Source organism: Ascidiella aspersa, chromosome 6, assembly GCF_963924565.1.
Source record: "Ascidiella aspersa chromosome 6, kaAscAspe10.2, whole genome shotgun sequence".
In the NCBI taxonomy this organism is placed as follows: domain Eukaryota; kingdom Metazoa; phylum Chordata; class Ascidiacea; order Phlebobranchia; family Ascidiidae; genus Ascidiella; species Ascidiella aspersa.
Genome location: NC_139452.1, coordinates 15,024,607 through 15,044,963, shown reverse-complemented (window position 1 = coordinate 15,044,963; position 20,357 = coordinate 15,024,607). Strand labels below are relative to the sequence as shown.

Below are 20,357 nucleotides of genomic sequence, written 5' to 3'. Positions count from 1 at the left end.
GTTGGACTCTTAATCCAACGGTCGTGGGTTAAAGCCCCACGTTGGGCGTTGGGTTTTTCTCGAAACTATTCAAAAATGTTGTTGAACAATGAACATGACAGCAATGTATGACTCACATGAATATTAATATGTATTTCAAATAAAACTTGAATACAACTTTAAATTAATAAATCCAATAGGTAAATTAACTTTAACTATAGGATTTATTAATTTTTAATTTCAATTCAGCTTTTATTTGAAATACATATTGATATTCAAGTGAATCATCTATTGCTGTCCTGTTCAACAACAATTTTAAATAACGTGGGGAAAAACACAACGCCCAACGTGGGGCTCAAATCCACGACCGTTGGATTAAGAGTCCAACGCTCTACCGACTGAGCTAGCCGGGCGCTACAGTCTATACAAGTCGTAAGTAACGGTCATACTTTTAAAAGTATTGAACAATTATATTGCAGAATCTTCTTCTAAAGAAAATTATTAAAACAAATTCAACATGTTGAAACATAAATTTATCTTTACTTATAGGATTTATTAATTTTTAAATAATAATCAAATTTTATTTGAGATACATATTGATATTCATTTGAGTCATCCATTGCTGTCATGTTCATTGTTCAACAACAATTTTTAATAATTTGGAGAAAAACACAACGCCCAACGTGGGGCTCGAACCCACGACCGTTGTGTTAAGAGTCCAACGCTCTACCGACTGAGCTAGCCGGGCGCTACAGTCTATACAAGTCGTAAGTAACGGTCATACATTTAAAAGTATTTAACAATTATATTGCAGAATCTTCTTCTAAAGAAAATTATTAAAACAAATTCAACATGTTGAAATATAAAATTACCTTTAACTATAGGATTTATTAATTTTTAAATTCAATTCAGCTTTTATTTGAAATACATATTGATATTCAAGTGAATCATCTATTGCTGTCCTGTTCAACAACAATTTTAAATAACGTTGGGAAAAACACAACGCCCAACGTGGGGCTCGAACTCACGACCGTTGGTTTAAGAGTGCAACGCTCTACCGACTGAGCTAGCCGGGCGCTACAGTCTATACAAGTCGTAAGTAACGGTCATACTTTTAAAAGTATTGAACAATTATATTGCAGAATCTTCTTCTAAAGAAAATTGTTAAATCAAATTCAACATGTTGAAACATAAATTTACCTTTACTTATAGGATTTATTAATTTTGAAATAATAATCAAATTTTATTTGAGATACATATTGATATTCATTTGAGTCATCCATTGCTGTCATGTTCATTGTTCAACAACAATTTTGAATAATTTGGAGAAAAACACAAAGCCCAATGTGGGGCTCGAACCCACGAACGTTGGATTAATAGTCCAACGCTCTACCGACTGAGCTAGCCGGGCGTTAGGTCTATAAATGACATAAGTAAATGTCATACTTTTAAAAGTATTGAACAATTATATTGACGAATCTTCTTCTAAAGAAAATTATTAAAATAAATTCAACGTGTCAAAACATAATTGATGAAATAATAATAATATTATTACTATTTTTGTTAATTTTGGGATCTAAGCCTGCTCCAACATTGCTAGTTGTTGATCTCTTCTCCATATCGTAAGATTCAAGCAAAACCACAAGGGTTGTAAAAGAGATCCAAAAACAACTTTATTCAACAAAAGCAGAATACTATAGTTACGCAAAAAGCATCGTCAGTTCTGCTAATATACTTATTCAAATAGAATCTATTTGAATAAGTATATTAGCAGAACTGACGATGCTTTTTGCGTAACTATAGTATTCTGCTTTTGTTGAATAAAGTTGTTTTTGGATCTCTTTTACAACCCTTGTGGTTTTGCTTGTCAAAACATAATTTAACCTTTACCTATACGATTTATTAATTTTAAAATTCAATTCAGCTTTTATTTGAAATACATATTGACATTCATGTGAATCATCTATTGCTGTCATGTTCAAAAACAATTTTAAATAATGTGGGGAAAAACAGATCGTCCATCGTGGGGCTCGAACCCACGACCGTTGGATTTAGAGTCCAACGCTCTACCGACTGAGCTAGCCGGGCGCTACAGTCTATACAAGTCGTAAGTAACCGTCATACATACAAAAGTATTGAACAATTATATTGCAGAATCTTCTTCTAAGAAAAATTATAAAAACAAATTCAAGATATCAAAAAATAAGTTTGCCTTTACTTATTGGATTTATTAATTTTAAAATTCAATTCAGCTTTTATTTGAAATGCATATTGATATTCAAGTGAATCATCTATTGCTGTCATGTTCAACAACAATTTTAAATAACGTGGGGAAAAACACAACGCCCAACGTGGGGCTCGAACCCACGACCGTTGGATTAAGAGTCCAACGCTCTACCGACTGAGCTAGCCGGGCGCTACAGTCTAGACAAGTCGTAAGTAAACGTCATACATTCAAAAGTATTGAACAATTATATTGCAGAATCTTCTTCTAAAGAAAATTATAAAAACAATTTCAACATGTTGAAATATAAATTTACCTTTACTTATACGATTTATTAATTTTAAAATTCAATTCAGCTTTTGTTTGAAATACATATTGACATTCATGTGAATCATCTATTGCTGTCATGTTCAAAAACAATTTTAAATAATGTGGGGAAAAACAGATCGCCCAACGTGGGGCTCGAACCCACGACCGTTGGATTAAGAGTCCAACGCTCTACCGACTGAGCTAGCCGGGCGCTAGGTCTACAAAGGACAAAAGCAACGGTCATACTTTTAAAACCATTGAACAAATATATTGACGAATCTTCTTCTAAAGAAAATTATTAGAACAAATTCAACATGTTGAAATATAAAATTACCTTTAACTAAAGGATTTATTAATTTAAAATTCAATTCAGCTTTTATTTGAAATACATATTGATATTCATGTGAATCATCTATTGCTGTCCTGTTCAACAACAATTTTAAATAACGTGGGGAAAAACACAACGCCCAACGAGCGGCTCGAACCCACGACCGTTGGATTAAGAGTCCAACGCTCTACCGACTGAGCTAGCCGGGCGCTACTATCTATACAAGTCGTAAGTAACGGTCATACTTTTAAAAGTATTGAACAATTATATTGCAGAATCTTCTTCTAAAGAAAACTATTAAAACAAATTCAACATGTTGAAACATAAATTTACCTTTACTTATAGGATTTATGAATTTTTAAATAATAATCAAATTTTATTTGAGATTCATATTGATATTCATTTGAGTCATCCATTGCTGTCATGTTCATTGTTCAACAACAATTTTGAATAATTTGGAGAAAAACAAAACGCCCAAAGTGGGGCTCGAACCCACGACCGTTGGATTAAGAGTCCAACGCTCTACCGACTGAGCTAGCCGGGCGCTACAATCTATACAAGTCGTAAGTAACCGTCATACATTCAAAAGTATTGAACAATTATAGTTCAGAATCTTCTTCTAAAGAAAATTATTAAAACAATTTCAACATGTTGAAACATAAATTTACCTTTACTTATACGATTTATTAATTTTAAAATTCAATTCAGCTTTTATTTGAAATAAATATTGATATTCATGTGAATCATCTATTGCTGTCATGTTCAACAACAAATTGAAATAATTTGGAGAAAAACACAACGCCCAACGTGGGGCTCGAACCCACGACCGTTGGATTAAGAGTCCAACGCTCTACCGACTGAGCTAGCCGGGCGCTACAGTCTATACAAGTCGAAAATCATACTTTTAAAAGTATTGAACAATTATATTGCAGAATCTTCTTCTAAAGAAAATTATTAAAACAAATTCAACATGTTGAAACATAAATTTACCTTTACTTATAGGATTTATTAATTTTAAAATAATAAACAATTTTATTTGAGATACATATTGATATTCATTTGAGTCATCCATTGCTGTCATGTTCATTGTTCAACAACAATTTTGAATAATTTGGAGAAAAACCCGACGCCCAACGTGGGGCTCGAACCCACGATCGTTGGATTAAGAGTCCAACGCTCTACCGACTGAGCTAGCCGGGCGCTAGAGTCTATACAAGTCGAAAATCATACTTTTAAAAGTATTGAACAATTATATTGCAGAATCTTCTTCTAAAGAAAATTATTAAAACAAATTCAACATGTTGAAACATAAATTTACCTTTACTTATAGGATTTATTAATTTTAAAATAATAAACAATTTTATTTGAGATACATATTGATATTCATTTGAGTCATCCATTGCTGTCATGTTCATTGTTCAACAACAATTTTGAATAATTTGGAGAAAAACACAACGCCCAACGTGGGGCTCGAACCCACGACCATTGGATTAAGAGTCCAAGGCTCTTCCGACTGAGCTAGCCGGGCGCTAGGTCTATAAATGATATAAGCAACGGTCATACTTTTAAAAGTATTGAACAATTATATTGACGAATCTTCTTTTAAAGAAAATTATTAAAACAAATTCAACATGTCAAAACATAATTTAATCTTTACCTATAGGATTTATTAGTTTTAAAATTCAATTCTGCTTTTATTTGAAATACATATTGATATTCATGTGAATCATCTATTGCTGTCCTGTTCCAAAACAATTTTAAAAAATGTGGGGAAAAACAGATCGCCCAACGTGGGGCTCGAACCCACGACCGTTGGATTAAGTGTCAAACGCTCTACCGACTGAGCTAGCCGGGCGCTACAGTCTATACAAGTCGTAAGTAACGGTCATACTTTTAAAAGTATTGAACAATTATATTGCAGAATCTTCTTCTAAAGAAAATTATTAAAACAAATTCAACATGTTGAAACATAATTTAACCTTTACCTATTGGATTTATTAATATAAATTTGTTTTCAAGTTTCATTTGAAATACATATTAATATTCATGTGAGTCATCCATTGCTGTCATGTTCATTTTTCAACAACAATTTTGAATAATTTGCAGAAAAACACAGCGCCCAACGTGGGGCTCGAACCCACGACCGTTGGATTAAGAGTCCAATGCTCTACCGACTGAGCTAGCCGGGCGCTAGGTCTATAAAGGACAAAAGTAACCGTCATACTTTTAAAACTATTGAACAATTATATTGACGAATCTTCTTCTAAAGAAAATTAGTAAAACAAATTCAACATGTCAAAACATAATTTAACCTTTACCTTTTGGATTTATTAATTTAAAGTTGTTTTCAAGTTTTATCTGAAATACATATTAATATTCATTTGAGTCATCCATTGCTGTCATGATCATTGTTCAACAACAATTTTGAATAATTTGGAGAAAAACACAACGCCCAACGTGGGGCTCGAACCCACGACCGTTGGATTAAGAGTCCAACGCTCTACCGACTGAGCTAGCCGGGCGCTACAGTCTATACAAGTCGTAAGTAACCGTCATACATTTAAAAGTATTGAACAATTATATTGCAGAATCTTCTTCTAAAGAAAATTATTAAAACAATTTCAACATGTTGAAACATAAATTTACCTTTACTTATACGATTTATTAATTTTAAAATTCAATTCAGCTTTTATTTGAAATACTATTGATATTCATGTGAATCATCTATTGCTGTCCTGTTCCAAAACAATTTTAAAAAATGTGGGGAAAAACAGATCGCCCAACGTGGGGCTCGAACCCACGACCGTTGGATTAAGTGTCAAACGCTCTACCGACTGAGCTAGCCGGGCGCTACAGTCTATGCAAGTCGTAAGTAACGGTCATACTTTTAAAAGTATTGAACAATTATATTGCAGAATCTTCTTCTAAAGAAAATTATTAAAACAAATTCAACATGTTGAAACATAATTTAACCTTTACCTATTGGATTTATTAATATAAATTTGTTTTCAAGTTTCATTTGAAATACATATTAATATTCATGTGAGTCATCCATTGCTGTCATGTTCAATTTTCAACAACAATTTTGAATAATTTGCAGAAAAACACAGCGCCCAACGTGGGGCTCGAACCCACGACCGTTGGATTAAGAGTCCAATGCTCTACCGACTGAGCTAGCCGGGCGCTAGGTCTATAAAGGACAAAAGTAACCGTCATACTTTTAAAACTATTGAACAATTATATTGACGAATCTTCTTCTAAAGAAAATTAGTAAAACAAATTCAACATGTCAAAACATAATTTAACCTTTACCTTTTGGATTTATTAATTTAAAGTTGTTTTCAAGTTTTATCTGAAATACATATTAATATTCATTTGAGTCATCCATTGCTGTCATGATCATTGTTCAACAACAATTTTGAATAATTTGCAGAAAAACACAACGCCCAACGTGGGGCTCGAACCCACGACCGTTGGATTAAGAGTCCAACGCTCTACCGACTGAGCTAGCCGGGCGCTAGGTCTATAAATGACATAAGTAACGGTCATACTTTTAAAAGTATTGAACAATTATATTGACGAATCTTCTTCTAAAGAAAATTATTAAAACAAATTCAACATGTTGAAATATAAAATTACCTTTAACTATAGGATTTATTAATTTTAAAATTCAATTCAGCTTTTATTTGAAATACATATTGATATTCATGTGAATCATCTATTGCTGTCCTGTTCAACAACAATTTTAAATAACGTGGGGAAAAACACAACGCCCAACGTGGGGCTCGAACCCACGACCGTTGGATTAAGAGTCCAACGCTCTACCGACTGAGCTAGCCGGGCGCTACATTCTATACAAGTCGTAAGTAACGGTCATACTTTTAAAAGTATTGAACAATTATATTGCAGAATCTCTTCTAAAGAAAATTATTAAAACAAATTCAACATGTTGAAACATAAATTTACCTTTACTTATAGGATTTATGAATTTTTAAATAATCTTCAAATTTTATTTGAGATACATATTGATATTCATTTGAGTCATCCATTGCTGTCATGTTCATTGTTCAACAACAATTTTGAATAATTTGGAGAAAAATACAACGCCCAACTTGGGGCTCGAACCTACCAGCGTTGGATTAAGAGTCCAACGCTCTACCGACTGAGCCAGCCGAGGGCTACAATCTTTGCAAGTCGTAAGTAACGGTCATACATTTAAAAGTATTGAACAATTATATTGCAGAATCTTCTTCTAAAGAAAATTATTAAAACAAATTCAACATGTTGAAACATAAATTTACCTTTACTTATAGGATTTATTAATTTTTAAATAATAATCAAATTTTATTTGAGATACATATTGATATTCATTTGAGTCATCCATTGCTGTCATGTTCATTGTTCAACAACAATTTTGAATAATTTGGAGAAAAACACAACGCCCAACGTGGGGCTCGAACCCACGACCGTTGGATTAAGAGTCCAACGCTCTACCGACTGAGCTAGCCGGGCGCTTGGTCTATAAATGACATAAGTAACGTGCATACTTTTAAAAGTATTGAACAATTATAATGACGAATCTTCTTCTAAAGAAAATTATTAAAACAAATTCAACATGTCAAAACATAATTTAATCTTTACCTATATGATTTATTAGTTTCAAAAATTCAATTCTGCTTTTATTTGAAATACATATTGATATTCATGTGAATCATCTATTGCTGTCCTGTTCCAAAACAATTTTAAAAAATGAGGGGAAAAACAGATCGCCCAACGTGGGGCTCGAACCCACGACAGTTGGATTAAGTGTCCAACGCTCTACCGACTGAGCTAGCCGGGCGCTACTATCTATAAAAGTCGTAAGTAACGGTCATACTTTTAAAAGTATTGAACAATTATATTGCAGAATCTTCTTCTAAAGAAAATTATTAAAACAAATTCAACATGTTGAAATATAAAATTACCTTTAACTAAAGGATTTATTAATTTTAAAATTCAATTCAGCTTTTATTTGAAATACATATTGATATTCATGTGAATCATCTATTGCTGTCCTGTTCAACAACAATTTTAAATAACGTGGGGAAAAACACAACGCCCAACGTGGGGCTCGAACCCACGACCGTTGGATTCAGAGTCCAACGCTCTACCGACTGAGCTAACCGGGCGCTACAATCTATACAAGTCGTAAGTAACGGTCATACTTTTAAAAGTATTGAACAATTATACTGCAGAATCTTCTTCTAAAGAAAATTATTAAAACAAATTCAACATGTTGAAACATAAATTTACCTTTACTTATAGGATTTATGAATTTTTAAATAATAATCAAATTTTAATTGAGATACATATTGATATTCATTTGAGTCATCCATTGCTGTCATGTTCATTGTTCAACAACAATTTTGAATAATTTGGAGAAAAATACAACGCACAACGTGGGGCTCGAACCCACGACCGTTGGATTAAGAGTCCAACGCTCTACCGACTGAGCTAGCCGGGCGCTACAGTCTATACAAGTCGTAAATCATACTTTTAAAAGTATTGAACAATTATATTGCAGAATGTTCTTCTAAAGAAAATTATTAAAACAAATTCAACATGTTGAAACATAAATTTACCTTTACTTATAGGATTTATGAATTTTTAAATAATAATCAAATTTTATTTGAGATACATATCGATATTCATTTGAGTCATCCATTGCTGTCATGTTCATTGTTCAACAACAATTTTGAATAATTTGGAGAAAAACACAACGCCCAACGTGGGGCTCGAACCTACCACCGTTGGATTAAGAGTCCAACGCTCTACCGACTGAGCCAGCCGAGGGCTACAATCTTTGCAAGTCGTAAGTAACGGTCATACATTTAAAAGTATTGAACAATTATATTGCAGAATCTTCTTCTAAAGAAAATTATTAAAACAAATTCAACATGTTGAAACATAAATTTACCTTTACTTATAGGATTTATTAATTTTTAAATAATAATCAAATTTTATTTGAAATACATATTGATATTCATGTGAATCATCTATTGCTGTCCTGTTCAACAACAATTTTAAATAACGTGGGGAAAAACACAACGCCCAACGTGGGGCTCGAACCCACGACCGTTGGATTAAGAGTCCAACGCTCTACCGACTGAACTAGCCGGGCGCTACAGTCTATACAAGTCGTAAATCATACTTTTAAAAGTATTGAACAATTATATTGCAGAATGTTCTTCTAAAGAAAATTATTGAAACAAATTCAACATGTTGAAACATAAATTTACCTTTACTTATAGGATTTATTAATTTTAAAATAATAAACAATTTTATTTGAGATACATATTGATATTCATTTGAGTCATCCATTGCTGTCATGTTCATTGTTCAACAACAATTTTGAATAATTTGGAGAAAAACACAACGCCCAACGTGGGGCTCGAACCCACGAACGTTGGATTAAGAGTCCAACGCTCTACCGACTGAGCTAGCCGGGCGCTAGGTCTATAAATGACATAAGTAACGGTCATACTTTTAAAAGTATTGAACAATTATATTGACGAATCTTCTTCTAAAGAAAATTAGTAAAACAAATTCAACATGTCAAAACATAATTTAACCTTTACCTTTTGGATTTATTAATTTAAAGTTGTTTTCAAGTTTTATCTGAAATACATATTAATATTCATTTGAGTCATCCATTGCTGTCATGATCATTGTTCAACAACAATTTTGAATAATTTGCAGAAAAACACAACGCCCAACGTGGGGCTCGAACCCACGACCGTTGGATTAAGAGTCCAAGGCTCTACCGACTGAGCTAGCCGGGCGCTACAGTCTATACAAGTCGTAAATCATACTTTTAAAAGTATTGAACAATTATATTGCAGAATGTTCTTCTAAAGAAAATTATTAAAACAAATTCAACATGTTGAAACATAAATTTACCTTTACTTATAGGATTTATGAATTTTTAAATAATAATCAAATTTTAATTGAGATACATATTGATATTCATTTGAGTCATCCATTGCTGTCATGTTCATTGTTCAACAACAATTTTGAATAATTTGGAGAAAAATACAACGCACAACGTGGGGCTCGAACCCACGACCGTTGGATTAAGAGTCCAACGCTCTACCGACTGAGCTAGCCGGGCGCTACAGTCTATACAAGTCGTAAATCATACTTTTAAAAGTATTGAACAATTATATTGCAGAATGTTCTTCTAAAGAAAATTATTAAAACAAATTCAACATGTTGAAACATAAATTTACCTTTACTTATAGGATTTATGAATTTTTAAATAATAATCAAATTTTATTTGAGATACATATCGATATTCATTTGAGTCATCCATTGCTGTCATGTTCATTGTTCAACAACAATTTTGAATAATTTGGAGAAAAACACAACGCCCAACGTGGGGCTCGAACCTACCACCGTTGGATTAAGAGTCCAACGCTCTACCGACTGAGCCAGCCGAGGGCTACAATCTTTGCAAGTCGTAAGTAACGGTCATACATTTAAAAGTATTGAACAATTATATTGCAGAATCTTCTTCTAAAGAAAATTATTAAAACAAATTCAACATGTTGAAACATAAATTTACCTTTACTTATAGGATTTATTAATTTTTAAATAATAATCAAATTTTATTTGAAATACATATTGATATTCATGTGAATCATCTATTGCTGTCCTGTTCAACAACAATTTTAAATAACGTGGGGAAAAACACAACGCCCAACGTGGGGCTCGAACCCACGACCGTTGGATTAAGAGTCCAACGCTCTACCGACTGAACTAGCCGGGCGCTACAGTCTATACAAGTCGTAAATCATACTTTTAAAAGTATTGAACAATTATATTGCAGAATGTTCTTCTAAAGAAAATTATTGAAACAAATTCAACATGTTGAAACATAAATTTACCTTTACTTATAGGATTTATTAATTTTAAAATAATAAACAATTTTATTTGAGATACATATTGATATTCATTTGAGTCATCCATTGCTGTCATGTTCATTGTTCAACAACAATTTTGAATAATTTGGAGAAAAACACAACGCCCAACGTGGGGCTCGAACCCACGAACGTTGGATTAAGAGTCCAACGCTCTACCGACTGAGCTAGCCGGGCGCTAGGTCTATAAATGACATAAGTAACGGTCATACTTTTAAAAGTATTGAACAATTATATTGACGAATCTTCTTCTAAAGAAAATTAGTAAAACAAATTCAACATGTCAAAACATAATTTAACCTTTACCTTTTGGATTTATTAATTTAAAGTTGTTTTCAAGTTTTATCTGAAATACATATTAATATTCATTTGAGTCATCCATTGCTGTCATGATCATTGTTCAACAACAATTTTGAATAATTTGCAGAAAAACACAACGCCCAACGTGGGGCTCGAACCCACGACCGTTGGATTAAGAGTCCAACGCTCTACCGACTGAGCTAGCCGGGCGCTAGGTCTATAAATGACATAAGTAACGGTCATACTTTTAAAAGTATTGAACAATTATATTGACGAATCTTCTTCTAAAGAAAATTATTAAAACAAATTCAACATGTTGAAATATAAAATTACCTTTAACTATAGGATTTATTAATTTTAAAATTCAATTCAGCTTTTATTTGAAATACATATTGATATTCATGTGAATCATCTATTGCTGTCCTGTTCAACAACAATTTTAAATAACGTGGGGAAAAACACAACGCCCAACGTGGGGCTCGAACCCACGACCGTTGGATTAAGAGTCCAACGCTCTACCGACTGAGCTAGCCGGGCGCTACATTCTATACAAGTCGTAAGTAACGGTCATACTTTTAAAAGTATTGAACAATTATATTGCAGAATCTCTTCTAAAGAAAATTATTAAAACAAATTCAACATGTTGAAACATAAATTTACCTTTACTTATAGGATTTATGAATTTTTAAATAATCTTCAAATTTTATTTGAGATACATATTGATATTCATTTGAGTCATCCATTGCTGTCATGTTCATTGTTCAACAACAATTTTGAATAATTTGGAGAAAATACAACGCCCAACTTGGGGCTCGAACCTACCAGCGTTGGATTAAGAGTCCAACGCTCTACCGACTGAGCCAGCCGAGGGCTACAATCTTTGCAAGTCGTAAGTAACGGTCATACATTTAAAAGTATTGAACAATTATATTGCAGAATCTTCTTCTAAAGAAAATTATTAAAACAAATTCAACATGTTGAAACATAAATTTACCTTTACTTATAGGATTTATTAATTTTTAAATAATAATCAAATTTTATTTGAGATACATATTGATATTCATTTGAGTCATCCATTGCTGTCATGTTCATTGTTCAACAACAATTTTGAATAATTTGGAGAAAAACACAACGCCCAACGTGGGGCTCGAACCCACGACCGTTGGATTAAGAGTCCAACGCTCTACCGACTGAGCTAGCCGGGCGCTTGGTCTATAAATGACATAAGTAACGTGCATACTTTTAAAAGTATTGAACAATTATAATGACGAATCTTCTTCTAAAGAAAATTATTAAAACAAATTCAACATGTCAAAACATAATTTAATCTTTACCTATATGATTTATTAGTTTCAAAAATTCAATTCTGCTTTTATTTGAAATACATATTGATATTCATGTGAATCATCTATTGCTGTCCTGTTCCAAAACAATTTTAAAAAATGAGGGGAAAAACAGATCGCCCAACGTGGGGCTCGAACCCACGACAGTTGGATTAAGTGTCCAACGCTCTACCGACTGAGCTAGCCGGGCGCTACTATCTATAAAAGTCGTAAGTAACGGTCATACTTTTAAAAGTATTGAACAATTATATTGCAGAATCTTCTTCTAAAGAAAATTATTAAAACAAATTCAACATGTTGAAATATAAAATTACCTTTAACTAAAGGATTTATTAATTTTAAAATTCAATTCAGCTTTTATTTGAAATACATATTGATATTCATGTGAATCATCTATTGCTGTCATGTTCAACAACAATTTTAAATAACGTGGGGAAAAACACAACGCCCAACGTGGGGCTCGAACCCACGACCGTTGGATTCAGAGTCCAACGCTCTACCGACTGAGCTAACCGGGCGCTACAATCTATACAAGTCGTAAGTAACGGTCATACTTTTAAAAGTATTGAACAATTATACTGCAGAATCTTCTTCTAAAGAAAATTATTAAAACAAATTCAACATGTTGAAACATAAATTTACCTTTACTTATAGGATTTATGAATTTTTAAATAATAATCAAATTTTAATTGAGATACATATTGATATTCATTTGAGTCATCCATTGCTGTCATGTTCATTGTTCAACAACAATTTTGAATAATTTGGAGAAAAATACAACGCACAACGTGGGGCTCGAACCCACGACCGTTGGATTAAGAGTCCAACGCTCTACCGACTGAGCTAGCCGGGCGCTACAGTCTATACAAGTCGTAAATCATACTTTTAAAAGTATTGAACAATTATATTGCAGAATGTTCTTCTAAAGAAAATTATTAAAACAAATTCAACATGTTGAAACATAAATTTACCTTTACTTATAGGATTTATGAATTTTTAAATAATAATCAAATTTTATTTGAGATACATATCGATATTCATTTGAGTCATCCATTGCTGTCATGTTCATTGTTCAACAACAATTTTGAATAATTTGGAGAAAAACACAACGCCCAACGTGGGGCTCGAACCTACCACCGTTGGATTAAGAGTCCAACGCTCTACCGACTGAGCCAGCCGAGGGCTACAATCTTTGCAAGTCGTAAGTAACGGTCATACATTTAAAAGTATTGAACAATTATATTGCAGAATCTTCTTCTAAAGAAAATTATTAAAACAAATTCAACATGTTGAAACATAAATTTACCTTTACTTATAGGATTTATTAATTTTTAAATAATAATCAAATTTTATTTGAAATACATATTGATATTCATGTGAATCATCTATTGCTGTCCTGTTCAACAACAATTTTAAATAACGTGGGGAAAAACACAACGCCCAACGTGGGGCTCGAACCCACGACCGTTGGATTAAGAGTCCAACGCTCTACCGACTGAACTAGCCGGGCGCTACAGTCTATACAAGTCGTAAATCATACTTTTAAAAGTATTGAACAATTATATTGCAGAATGTTCTTCTAAAGAAAATTATTGAAACAAATTCAACATGTTGAAACATAAATTTACCTTTACTTATAGGATTTATTAATTTTAAAATAATAAACAATTTTATTTGAGATACATATTGATATTCATTTGAGTCATCCATTGCTGTCATGTTCATTGTTCAACAACAATTTTGAATAATTTGGAGAAAAACACAACGCCCAACGTGGGGCTCGAACCCACGAACGTTGGATTAAGAGTCCAACGCTCTACCGACTGAGCTAGCCGGGCGCTAGGTCTATAAATGACATAAGTAACGGTCATACTTTTAAAAGTATTGAACAATTATATTGACGAATCTTCTTCTAAAGAAAATTAGTAAAACAAATTCAACATGTCAAAACATAATTTAACCTTTACCTTTTGGATTTATTAATTTAAAGTTGTTTTCAAGTTTTATCTGAAATACATATTAATATTCATTTGAGTCAACCATTGCTGTCATGATCATTGTTCAACAACAATTTTGAATAATTTGCAGAAAAACACAACGCCCAACGTGGGGCTCGAACCCACGACCGTTGGATTAAGAGTCCAACGCTCTACCGACTGAGCTAGCCGGGCGCTAGGTCTATAAATGACATAAGTAACGGTCATACTTTTAAAAGTATTGAACAATTATATTGACGAATCTTCTTCTAAAGAAAATTATTAAAACAAATTCAACATGTTGAAATATAAAATTACCTTTAACTATAGGATTTATTAATTTTAAAATTCAATTCAGCTTTTATTTGAAATACATATTGATATTCATGTGAATCATCTATTGCTGTCCTGTTCAACAACAATTTTAAATAACGTGGGGAAAAACACAACGCCCAACGTGGGGCTCGAACCCACGACCGTTGGATTAAGAGTCCAACGCTCTACCGACTGAGCTAGCCGGGCGCTACATTCTATACAAGTCGTAAGTAACGGTCATACTTTTAAAAGTATTGAACAATTATATTGCAGAATCTCTTCTAAAGAAAATTATTAAAACAAATTCAACATGTTGAAACATAAATTTACCTTTACTTATAGGATTTATGAATTTTTAAATAATCTTCAAATTTTATTTGAGATACATATTGATATTCATTTGAGTCATCCATTGCTGTCATGTTCATTGTTCAACAACAATTTTGAATAATTTGGAGAAAAATACAACGCCCAACTTGGGGCTCGAACCTACCAGCGTTGGATTAAGAGTCCAACGCTCTACCGACTGAGCCAGCCGAGGGCTACAATCTTTGCAAGTCGTAAGTAACGGTCATACATTTAAAAGTATTGAACAATTATATTGCAGAATCTTCTTCTAAAGAAAATTATTAAAACAAATTCAACATGTTGAAACATAAATTTACCTTTACTTATAGGATTTATTAATTTTTAAATAATAATCAAATTTTATTTGAGATACATATTGATATTCATTTGAGTCATCCATTGCTGTCATGTTCATTGTTCAACAACAATTTTGAATAATTTGGAGAAAAACACAACGCCCAACGTGGGGCTCGAACCCACGACCGTTGGATTAAGAGTCCAACGCTCTACCGACTGAGCTAGCCGGGCGCTTGGTCTATAAATGACATAAGTAACGTGCATACTTTTAAAAGTATTGAACAATTATAATGACGAATCTTCTTCTAAAGAAAATTATTAAAACAAATTCAACATGTCAAAACATAATTTAATCTTTACCTATATGATTTATTAGTTTCAAAAATTCAATTCTGCTTTTATTTGAAATACATATTGATATTCATGTGAATCATCTATTGCTGTCCTGTTCCAAAACAATTTTAAAAAATGAGGGGAAAAACAGATCGCCCAACGTGGGGCTCGAACCCACGACAGTTGGATTAAGTGTCCAACGCTCTACCGACTGAGCTAGCCGGGCGCTACTATCTATAAAAGTCGTAAGTAACGGTCATACTTTTAAAAGTATTGAACAATTATATTGCAGAATCTTCTTCTAAAGAAAATTATTAAAACAAATTCAACATGTTGAAATATAAAATTACCTTTAACTAAAGGATTTATTAATTTTAAAATTCAATTCAGCTTTTATTTGAAATACATATTGATATTCATGTGAATCATCTATTGCTGTCCTGTTCAACAACAATTTTAAATAACGTGGGGAAAAACACAACGCCCAACGTGGGGCTCGAACCCACGACCGTTGGATTCAGAGTCCAACGCTCTACCGACTGAGCTAACCGGGCGCTACAATCTATACAAGTCGTAAGTAACGGTCATACTTTTAAAAGTATTGAACAATTATACTGCAGAATCTTCTTCTAAAGAAAATTATTAAAACAAATTCAACATGTTGAAACATAAATTTACCTTTACTTATAGGATTTATGAATTTTTAAATAATAATCAAATTTTAATTGAGATACATATTGATATTCATTTGAGTCATCCATTGCTGTCATGTTCATTGTTCAACAACAATTTTGAATAATTTGGAGAAAAATACAACGCACAACGTGGGGCTCGAACCCACGACCGTTGGATTAAGAGTCCAACGCTCTACCGACTGAGCTAGCCGGGCGCTACAGTCTATACAAGTCGTAAATCATACTTTTAAAAGTATTGAACAATTGTATTGCAGAATGTTCTTCTAAAGAAAATTATTAAAACAAATTCAACATGTTGAAACATAAATTTACCTTTACTTATAGGATTTATGAATTTTTAAATAATAATCAAATTTTATTTGAGATACATATCGATATTCATTTGAGTCATCCATTGCTGTCATGTTCATTGTTCAACAACAATTTTGAATAATTTGGAGAAAAACACAACGCCCAACGTGGGGCTCGAACCTACCACCGTTGGATTAAGAGTCCAACGCTCTACCGACTGAGCCAGCCGAGGGCTACAATCTTTGCAAGTCGTAAGTAACGGTCATACATTTAAAAGTATTGAACAATTATATTGCAGAATCTTCTTCTAAAGAAAATTATTAAAACAAATTCAACATGTTGAAACATAAATTTACCTTTACTTATAGGATTTATTAATTTTTAAATAATAATCAAATTTTATTTGAAATACATATTGATATTCATGTGAATCATCTATTGCTGTCCTGTTCAACAACAATTTTAAATAACGTGGGGAAAAACACAACGCCCAACGTGGGGCTCGAACCCACGACCGTTGGATTAAGAGTCCAACGCTCTACCGACTGAACTAGCCGGGCGCTACAGTCTATACAAGTCGTAAATCATACTTTTAAAAGTATTGAACAATTATATTGCAGAATGTTCTTCTAAAGAAAATTATTGAAACAAATTCAACATGTTGAAACATAAATTTACCTTTACTTATAGGATTTATTAATTTTAAAATAATAAACAATTTTATTTGAGATACATATTGATATTCATTTGAGTCATCCATTGCTGTCATGTTCATTGTTCAACAACAATTTTGAATAATTTGGAGAAAAACACAACGCCCAACGTGGGGCTCGAACCCACGAACGTTGGATTAAGAGTCCAACGCTCTACCGACTGAGCTAGCCGGGCGCTAGGTCTATAAATGACATAAGTAACGGTCATACTTTTAAAAGTATTGAACAATTATATTGACGAATCTTCTTCTAAAGAAAATTATTAAAACAAATTCAACATGTCAAAACATAATTTAATCTCTACCTATAGGATTTATTAGTTTTAAAATTCAATTCTGCTTTTATTTGAAATACATATTGATATTCATGTGAATCATCTATTGCTGTCCTGTTCAACAACAATTTTAAATAACGTGGGGAAAAACACAACGCCCAACGTGGGGCTCGAACCCACGACCGTTGGATTAAGAGTCCGACGCTCTACCGACTGAGCTAGCCTGGCGCTACAGACTGTACAAGTCGTAAGTAACGGTCATACTTTTAAAAGTATTGAACAATTATATTGCAGAATCTTCTTCTAAAGAAAATAATTAAAACAAATTCAACATGTTGAAACATAAATTTACCTTTACTTATAGGATTTATTAATTTTTAAATAATAATCAAATTTTATTTGAGATACATATTGATATTCATGTGAATCATCTATTGCTGTCCTGTTCCAAAACAATTTTAAAAAATGTGGGGAAAAACAGATCGACCAACGTGGGGCTCGAACCCACGACCGTTGGATTAAGAGTCCAACGCTCTACCGACTGAGCTAGCCGGGCGCTACTACCTATGAAAGTCGTAAGTAACGGTCATACTTTTAAAAGTATTGAACAATTATATTGCAGAATCTTCTTCTAAAGAAAATTATTAAAACAAATTCAACATGTTGAAATATAAAATTACCTTTAACTAAAGGATTTATTAATTTTAAAATTCAATTTAGCTTTTATTTGAAATACATATTGATATTCATGTGAATCATCTATTGCTGTCCTGTTCAACAACAATTTTAAATAACTCGGGGAAAAACACAACGCCCAACGTGGGGCTCGAACCCACGACCGTTGGATTAAGAGTCCAACGCTCTACCGACTGAGCTAGCCGGGCGCTACAATCTATACAAGTCGTAAGTAATGGTCATACTTTTCAAAGTATTGAACAATTATATTGACGAATCTTCTTCTAAAGAAAATTATTAAAACAAATTCAACATGTTGAAACATAAATTTACCTTTACTTATAGGATTTATTAATTTTTAAATAATAATCAAATTTTATTTGAGATACATATCGATATTCATGTTAATCATCTATTGCTGTCCTGTTCCAAAACAATTTTAAAAAATGTGGGGAAAAACAGATGGACCAACGTGGGGCTCGAACCCACGACCGTTGGATTAAGAGTCCAACGGTCTACCGACTGAGCTAGCCGGGCGCTACTATCTATAAAAGTCGTAAGTAACGGTCATACTTTTAAAAGTATTGAACAATTATATTGCAGAATCTTCTTCTAAAGAAAATTATTAAAACAAATTCAACATGTTGAAATATAAAATTACCTTTAACTAAAGGATTTATTAATTTTAAAATTCAATTCAGCTTTTATTTGAAATACATATTGATATTCATGTGAATCATCTATTGCTGTCCTGTTCAACAACAATTTTAAATAACTCGGGGAAAAACACAACGCCCAACGTGGGGCTCGAACCCACGACCGTTGGATTAAGAGTCCAACGCTCTACCGACTGAGCTAGCCGGGCGCTACAATCTATACAAGTCGTAAGTAATGGTCATACTTTTCAAAGTATTGAACAATTATACTGCAGAATCTTCTTCTAAAGAAAATTATTAAAACAAATTCAACATGTTGAAACATAAATTTACCTTTACTTATAGGATTTATGAATTTTTAAATAATAATCAAATTTTATTTGAGATACATATTGATATTCATTTGAGTCATCCATTGCTGTCATGTTCATTGTTCAACAACAATTTTGAATAATTTGGAGAAAAATACAACGCCCAACGTGGGGCTCGAACCCACGACCGTTGGATTAAGAGTCCAACGCTCTACCGACTGAGCTAGCCGGGCGCTACAGTCTATACAAGTCGTAAATCATACTTTTAAAAGTATTGAACAATTATATTGCAGAATGTTCTTCTAAAGCAAATTATTAAAACAAATTCAACATGTTGAAACATAAATTTGCCTTTACTTATAGGATTTATGAATTTTTAAATAATAATCAAATTTTATTTGAGATACATATTGATATTCATTTGAGTCATCCATTGCTGTCATGTTCATTGTTCAACAACAATTTTGAATAATTTGGAGAAAAATACAACGCCCAACGTGGGGCTCGAACCTACCACAGTTGGATGAAGAGTCCAACGCTCTACCGACTGAGCCAGCCGAGGGCTACAATCTTTGCAGGTCGTAAGTAACGGTCATACATTTAAAAGTATTGAACAATTATATTGCAGAATCTTCTTCTAAAGAAAATTATTAAAACAAATTCAACATGTTGAAACATAAATTTACCTTTACTTATAGGATTTATTAATTTTTAAATAATAATCAAATTTTATTTGAGATACATATTCATTTGAGTCATCCATTGCTGTCATGTTCATTGTTCTACAACAATTTTGAATAATTTGGAGAAAAACACAACGCCCAACGTGGGGCTCGAACCCACGACCGTTGGATTAAGAGTCCAACGCTCTACCGACTGAACTAGCCGGGCGCTACAGTCTATACAAGTCGTAAATCATACTTTTAAAAGTATTGAACAATTATATTGCAGAATGTTCTTCTAAAGAAAATTATTAAAACAAATTCAACATGTTGAAACATAAATTTACCTTTACTTATAGGATTTATTAAT

At 32.6% G+C, this 20,357-nt stretch overlaps 34 non-coding genes across 34 annotated transcripts; all 34 read right to left on the bottom strand.

Annotated features, from left to right (window-relative positions):
* Positions 1-1,317: 1,317 nt before the first annotated feature.
* Positions 1,318-1,390, bottom strand: Trnan-auu (transfer RNA asparagine (anticodon AUU)). Its single transcript has one exon. It is a non-coding gene; the product is annotated as a tRNA-Asn (tRNA).
* Positions 1,391-2,322: 932 nt separating this feature from the next.
* Trnak-cuu (transfer RNA lysine (anticodon CUU)) lies at positions 2,323-2,395 on the bottom strand. Its single transcript has one exon. It is a non-coding gene; the product is annotated as a tRNA-Lys (tRNA).
* Positions 2,396-2,650: 255 nt separating this feature from the next.
* Trnak-cuu (transfer RNA lysine (anticodon CUU)) lies at positions 2,651-2,723 on the bottom strand. Its single transcript has one exon. It is a non-coding gene; the product is annotated as a tRNA-Lys (tRNA).
* A 588-nt stretch (positions 2,724-3,311) lies between these two features.
* Trnak-cuu (transfer RNA lysine (anticodon CUU)) lies at positions 3,312-3,384 on the bottom strand. Its single transcript has one exon. It is a non-coding gene; the product is annotated as a tRNA-Lys (tRNA).
* Positions 3,385-3,639: 255 nt separating this feature from the next.
* Positions 3,640-3,712, bottom strand: Trnak-cuu (transfer RNA lysine (anticodon CUU)). Its single transcript has one exon. It is a non-coding gene; the product is annotated as a tRNA-Lys (tRNA).
* Positions 3,713-3,967: 255 nt separating this feature from the next.
* Trnak-cuu (transfer RNA lysine (anticodon CUU)) lies at positions 3,968-4,040 on the bottom strand. Its single transcript has one exon. It is a non-coding gene; the product is annotated as a tRNA-Lys (tRNA).
* A 916-nt stretch (positions 4,041-4,956) lies between these two features.
* On the bottom strand, positions 4,957-5,029 carry Trnak-cuu (transfer RNA lysine (anticodon CUU)). The gene has a single exon. It is a non-coding gene; the product is annotated as a tRNA-Lys (tRNA).
* A 260-nt stretch (positions 5,030-5,289) lies between these two features.
* On the bottom strand, positions 5,290-5,362 carry Trnak-cuu (transfer RNA lysine (anticodon CUU)). Its single transcript has one exon. It is a non-coding gene; the product is annotated as a tRNA-Lys (tRNA).
* Positions 5,363-5,950: 588 nt separating this feature from the next.
* On the bottom strand, positions 5,951-6,023 carry Trnak-cuu (transfer RNA lysine (anticodon CUU)). Its single transcript has one exon. It is a non-coding gene; the product is annotated as a tRNA-Lys (tRNA).
* A 260-nt stretch (positions 6,024-6,283) lies between these two features.
* Trnak-cuu (transfer RNA lysine (anticodon CUU)) lies at positions 6,284-6,356 on the bottom strand. The gene has a single exon. It is a non-coding gene; the product is annotated as a tRNA-Lys (tRNA).
* A 254-nt stretch (positions 6,357-6,610) lies between these two features.
* Trnak-cuu (transfer RNA lysine (anticodon CUU)) lies at positions 6,611-6,683 on the bottom strand. The gene has a single exon. It is a non-coding gene; the product is annotated as a tRNA-Lys (tRNA).
* A 596-nt stretch (positions 6,684-7,279) lies between these two features.
* Positions 7,280-7,352, bottom strand: Trnak-cuu (transfer RNA lysine (anticodon CUU)). Its single transcript has one exon. It is a non-coding gene; the product is annotated as a tRNA-Lys (tRNA).
* A 583-nt stretch (positions 7,353-7,935) lies between these two features.
* On the bottom strand, positions 7,936-8,008 carry Trnaq-cug (transfer RNA glutamine (anticodon CUG)). The gene has a single exon. It is a non-coding gene; the product is annotated as a tRNA-Gln (tRNA).
* A 919-nt stretch (positions 8,009-8,927) lies between these two features.
* Trnak-cuu (transfer RNA lysine (anticodon CUU)) lies at positions 8,928-9,000 on the bottom strand. The gene has a single exon. It is a non-coding gene; the product is annotated as a tRNA-Lys (tRNA).
* A 255-nt stretch (positions 9,001-9,255) lies between these two features.
* Trnak-cuu (transfer RNA lysine (anticodon CUU)) lies at positions 9,256-9,328 on the bottom strand. The gene has a single exon. It is a non-coding gene; the product is annotated as a tRNA-Lys (tRNA).
* A 260-nt stretch (positions 9,329-9,588) lies between these two features.
* Positions 9,589-9,661, bottom strand: Trnak-cuu (transfer RNA lysine (anticodon CUU)). The gene has a single exon. It is a non-coding gene; the product is annotated as a tRNA-Lys (tRNA).
* A 913-nt stretch (positions 9,662-10,574) lies between these two features.
* On the bottom strand, positions 10,575-10,647 carry Trnak-cuu (transfer RNA lysine (anticodon CUU)). Its single transcript has one exon. It is a non-coding gene; the product is annotated as a tRNA-Lys (tRNA).
* A 255-nt stretch (positions 10,648-10,902) lies between these two features.
* Positions 10,903-10,975, bottom strand: Trnak-cuu (transfer RNA lysine (anticodon CUU)). Its single transcript has one exon. It is a non-coding gene; the product is annotated as a tRNA-Lys (tRNA).
* Positions 10,976-11,235: 260 nt separating this feature from the next.
* Trnak-cuu (transfer RNA lysine (anticodon CUU)) lies at positions 11,236-11,308 on the bottom strand. Its single transcript has one exon. It is a non-coding gene; the product is annotated as a tRNA-Lys (tRNA).
* A 254-nt stretch (positions 11,309-11,562) lies between these two features.
* Positions 11,563-11,635, bottom strand: Trnak-cuu (transfer RNA lysine (anticodon CUU)). The gene has a single exon. It is a non-coding gene; the product is annotated as a tRNA-Lys (tRNA).
* A 595-nt stretch (positions 11,636-12,230) lies between these two features.
* Positions 12,231-12,303, bottom strand: Trnak-cuu (transfer RNA lysine (anticodon CUU)). Its single transcript has one exon. It is a non-coding gene; the product is annotated as a tRNA-Lys (tRNA).
* Positions 12,304-12,886: 583 nt separating this feature from the next.
* On the bottom strand, positions 12,887-12,959 carry Trnaq-cug (transfer RNA glutamine (anticodon CUG)). The gene has a single exon. It is a non-coding gene; the product is annotated as a tRNA-Gln (tRNA).
* Positions 12,960-13,878: 919 nt separating this feature from the next.
* Positions 13,879-13,951, bottom strand: Trnak-cuu (transfer RNA lysine (anticodon CUU)). The gene has a single exon. It is a non-coding gene; the product is annotated as a tRNA-Lys (tRNA).
* A 255-nt stretch (positions 13,952-14,206) lies between these two features.
* Trnak-cuu (transfer RNA lysine (anticodon CUU)) lies at positions 14,207-14,279 on the bottom strand. The gene has a single exon. It is a non-coding gene; the product is annotated as a tRNA-Lys (tRNA).
* Positions 14,280-14,539: 260 nt separating this feature from the next.
* Positions 14,540-14,612, bottom strand: Trnak-cuu (transfer RNA lysine (anticodon CUU)). The gene has a single exon. It is a non-coding gene; the product is annotated as a tRNA-Lys (tRNA).
* Positions 14,613-14,866: 254 nt separating this feature from the next.
* On the bottom strand, positions 14,867-14,939 carry Trnak-cuu (transfer RNA lysine (anticodon CUU)). The gene has a single exon. It is a non-coding gene; the product is annotated as a tRNA-Lys (tRNA).
* Positions 14,940-15,535: 596 nt separating this feature from the next.
* On the bottom strand, positions 15,536-15,608 carry Trnak-cuu (transfer RNA lysine (anticodon CUU)). The gene has a single exon. It is a non-coding gene; the product is annotated as a tRNA-Lys (tRNA).
* Positions 15,609-16,191: 583 nt separating this feature from the next.
* Positions 16,192-16,264, bottom strand: Trnaq-cug (transfer RNA glutamine (anticodon CUG)). The gene has a single exon. It is a non-coding gene; the product is annotated as a tRNA-Gln (tRNA).
* Positions 16,265-17,183: 919 nt separating this feature from the next.
* Trnak-cuu (transfer RNA lysine (anticodon CUU)) lies at positions 17,184-17,256 on the bottom strand. The gene has a single exon. It is a non-coding gene; the product is annotated as a tRNA-Lys (tRNA).
* A 255-nt stretch (positions 17,257-17,511) lies between these two features.
* On the bottom strand, positions 17,512-17,584 carry Trnak-cuu (transfer RNA lysine (anticodon CUU)). Its single transcript has one exon. It is a non-coding gene; the product is annotated as a tRNA-Lys (tRNA).
* Positions 17,585-18,494: 910 nt separating this feature from the next.
* Positions 18,495-18,567, bottom strand: Trnak-cuu (transfer RNA lysine (anticodon CUU)). Its single transcript has one exon. It is a non-coding gene; the product is annotated as a tRNA-Lys (tRNA).
* A 583-nt stretch (positions 18,568-19,150) lies between these two features.
* Trnak-cuu (transfer RNA lysine (anticodon CUU)) lies at positions 19,151-19,223 on the bottom strand. The gene has a single exon. It is a non-coding gene; the product is annotated as a tRNA-Lys (tRNA).
* Positions 19,224-19,485: 262 nt separating this feature from the next.
* Positions 19,486-19,558, bottom strand: Trnak-cuu (transfer RNA lysine (anticodon CUU)). The gene has a single exon. It is a non-coding gene; the product is annotated as a tRNA-Lys (tRNA).
* Positions 19,559-20,143: 585 nt separating this feature from the next.
* On the bottom strand, positions 20,144-20,216 carry Trnak-cuu (transfer RNA lysine (anticodon CUU)). The gene has a single exon. It is a non-coding gene; the product is annotated as a tRNA-Lys (tRNA).
* Between the last annotated feature and the right edge of the window lie 141 nt (positions 20,217-20,357).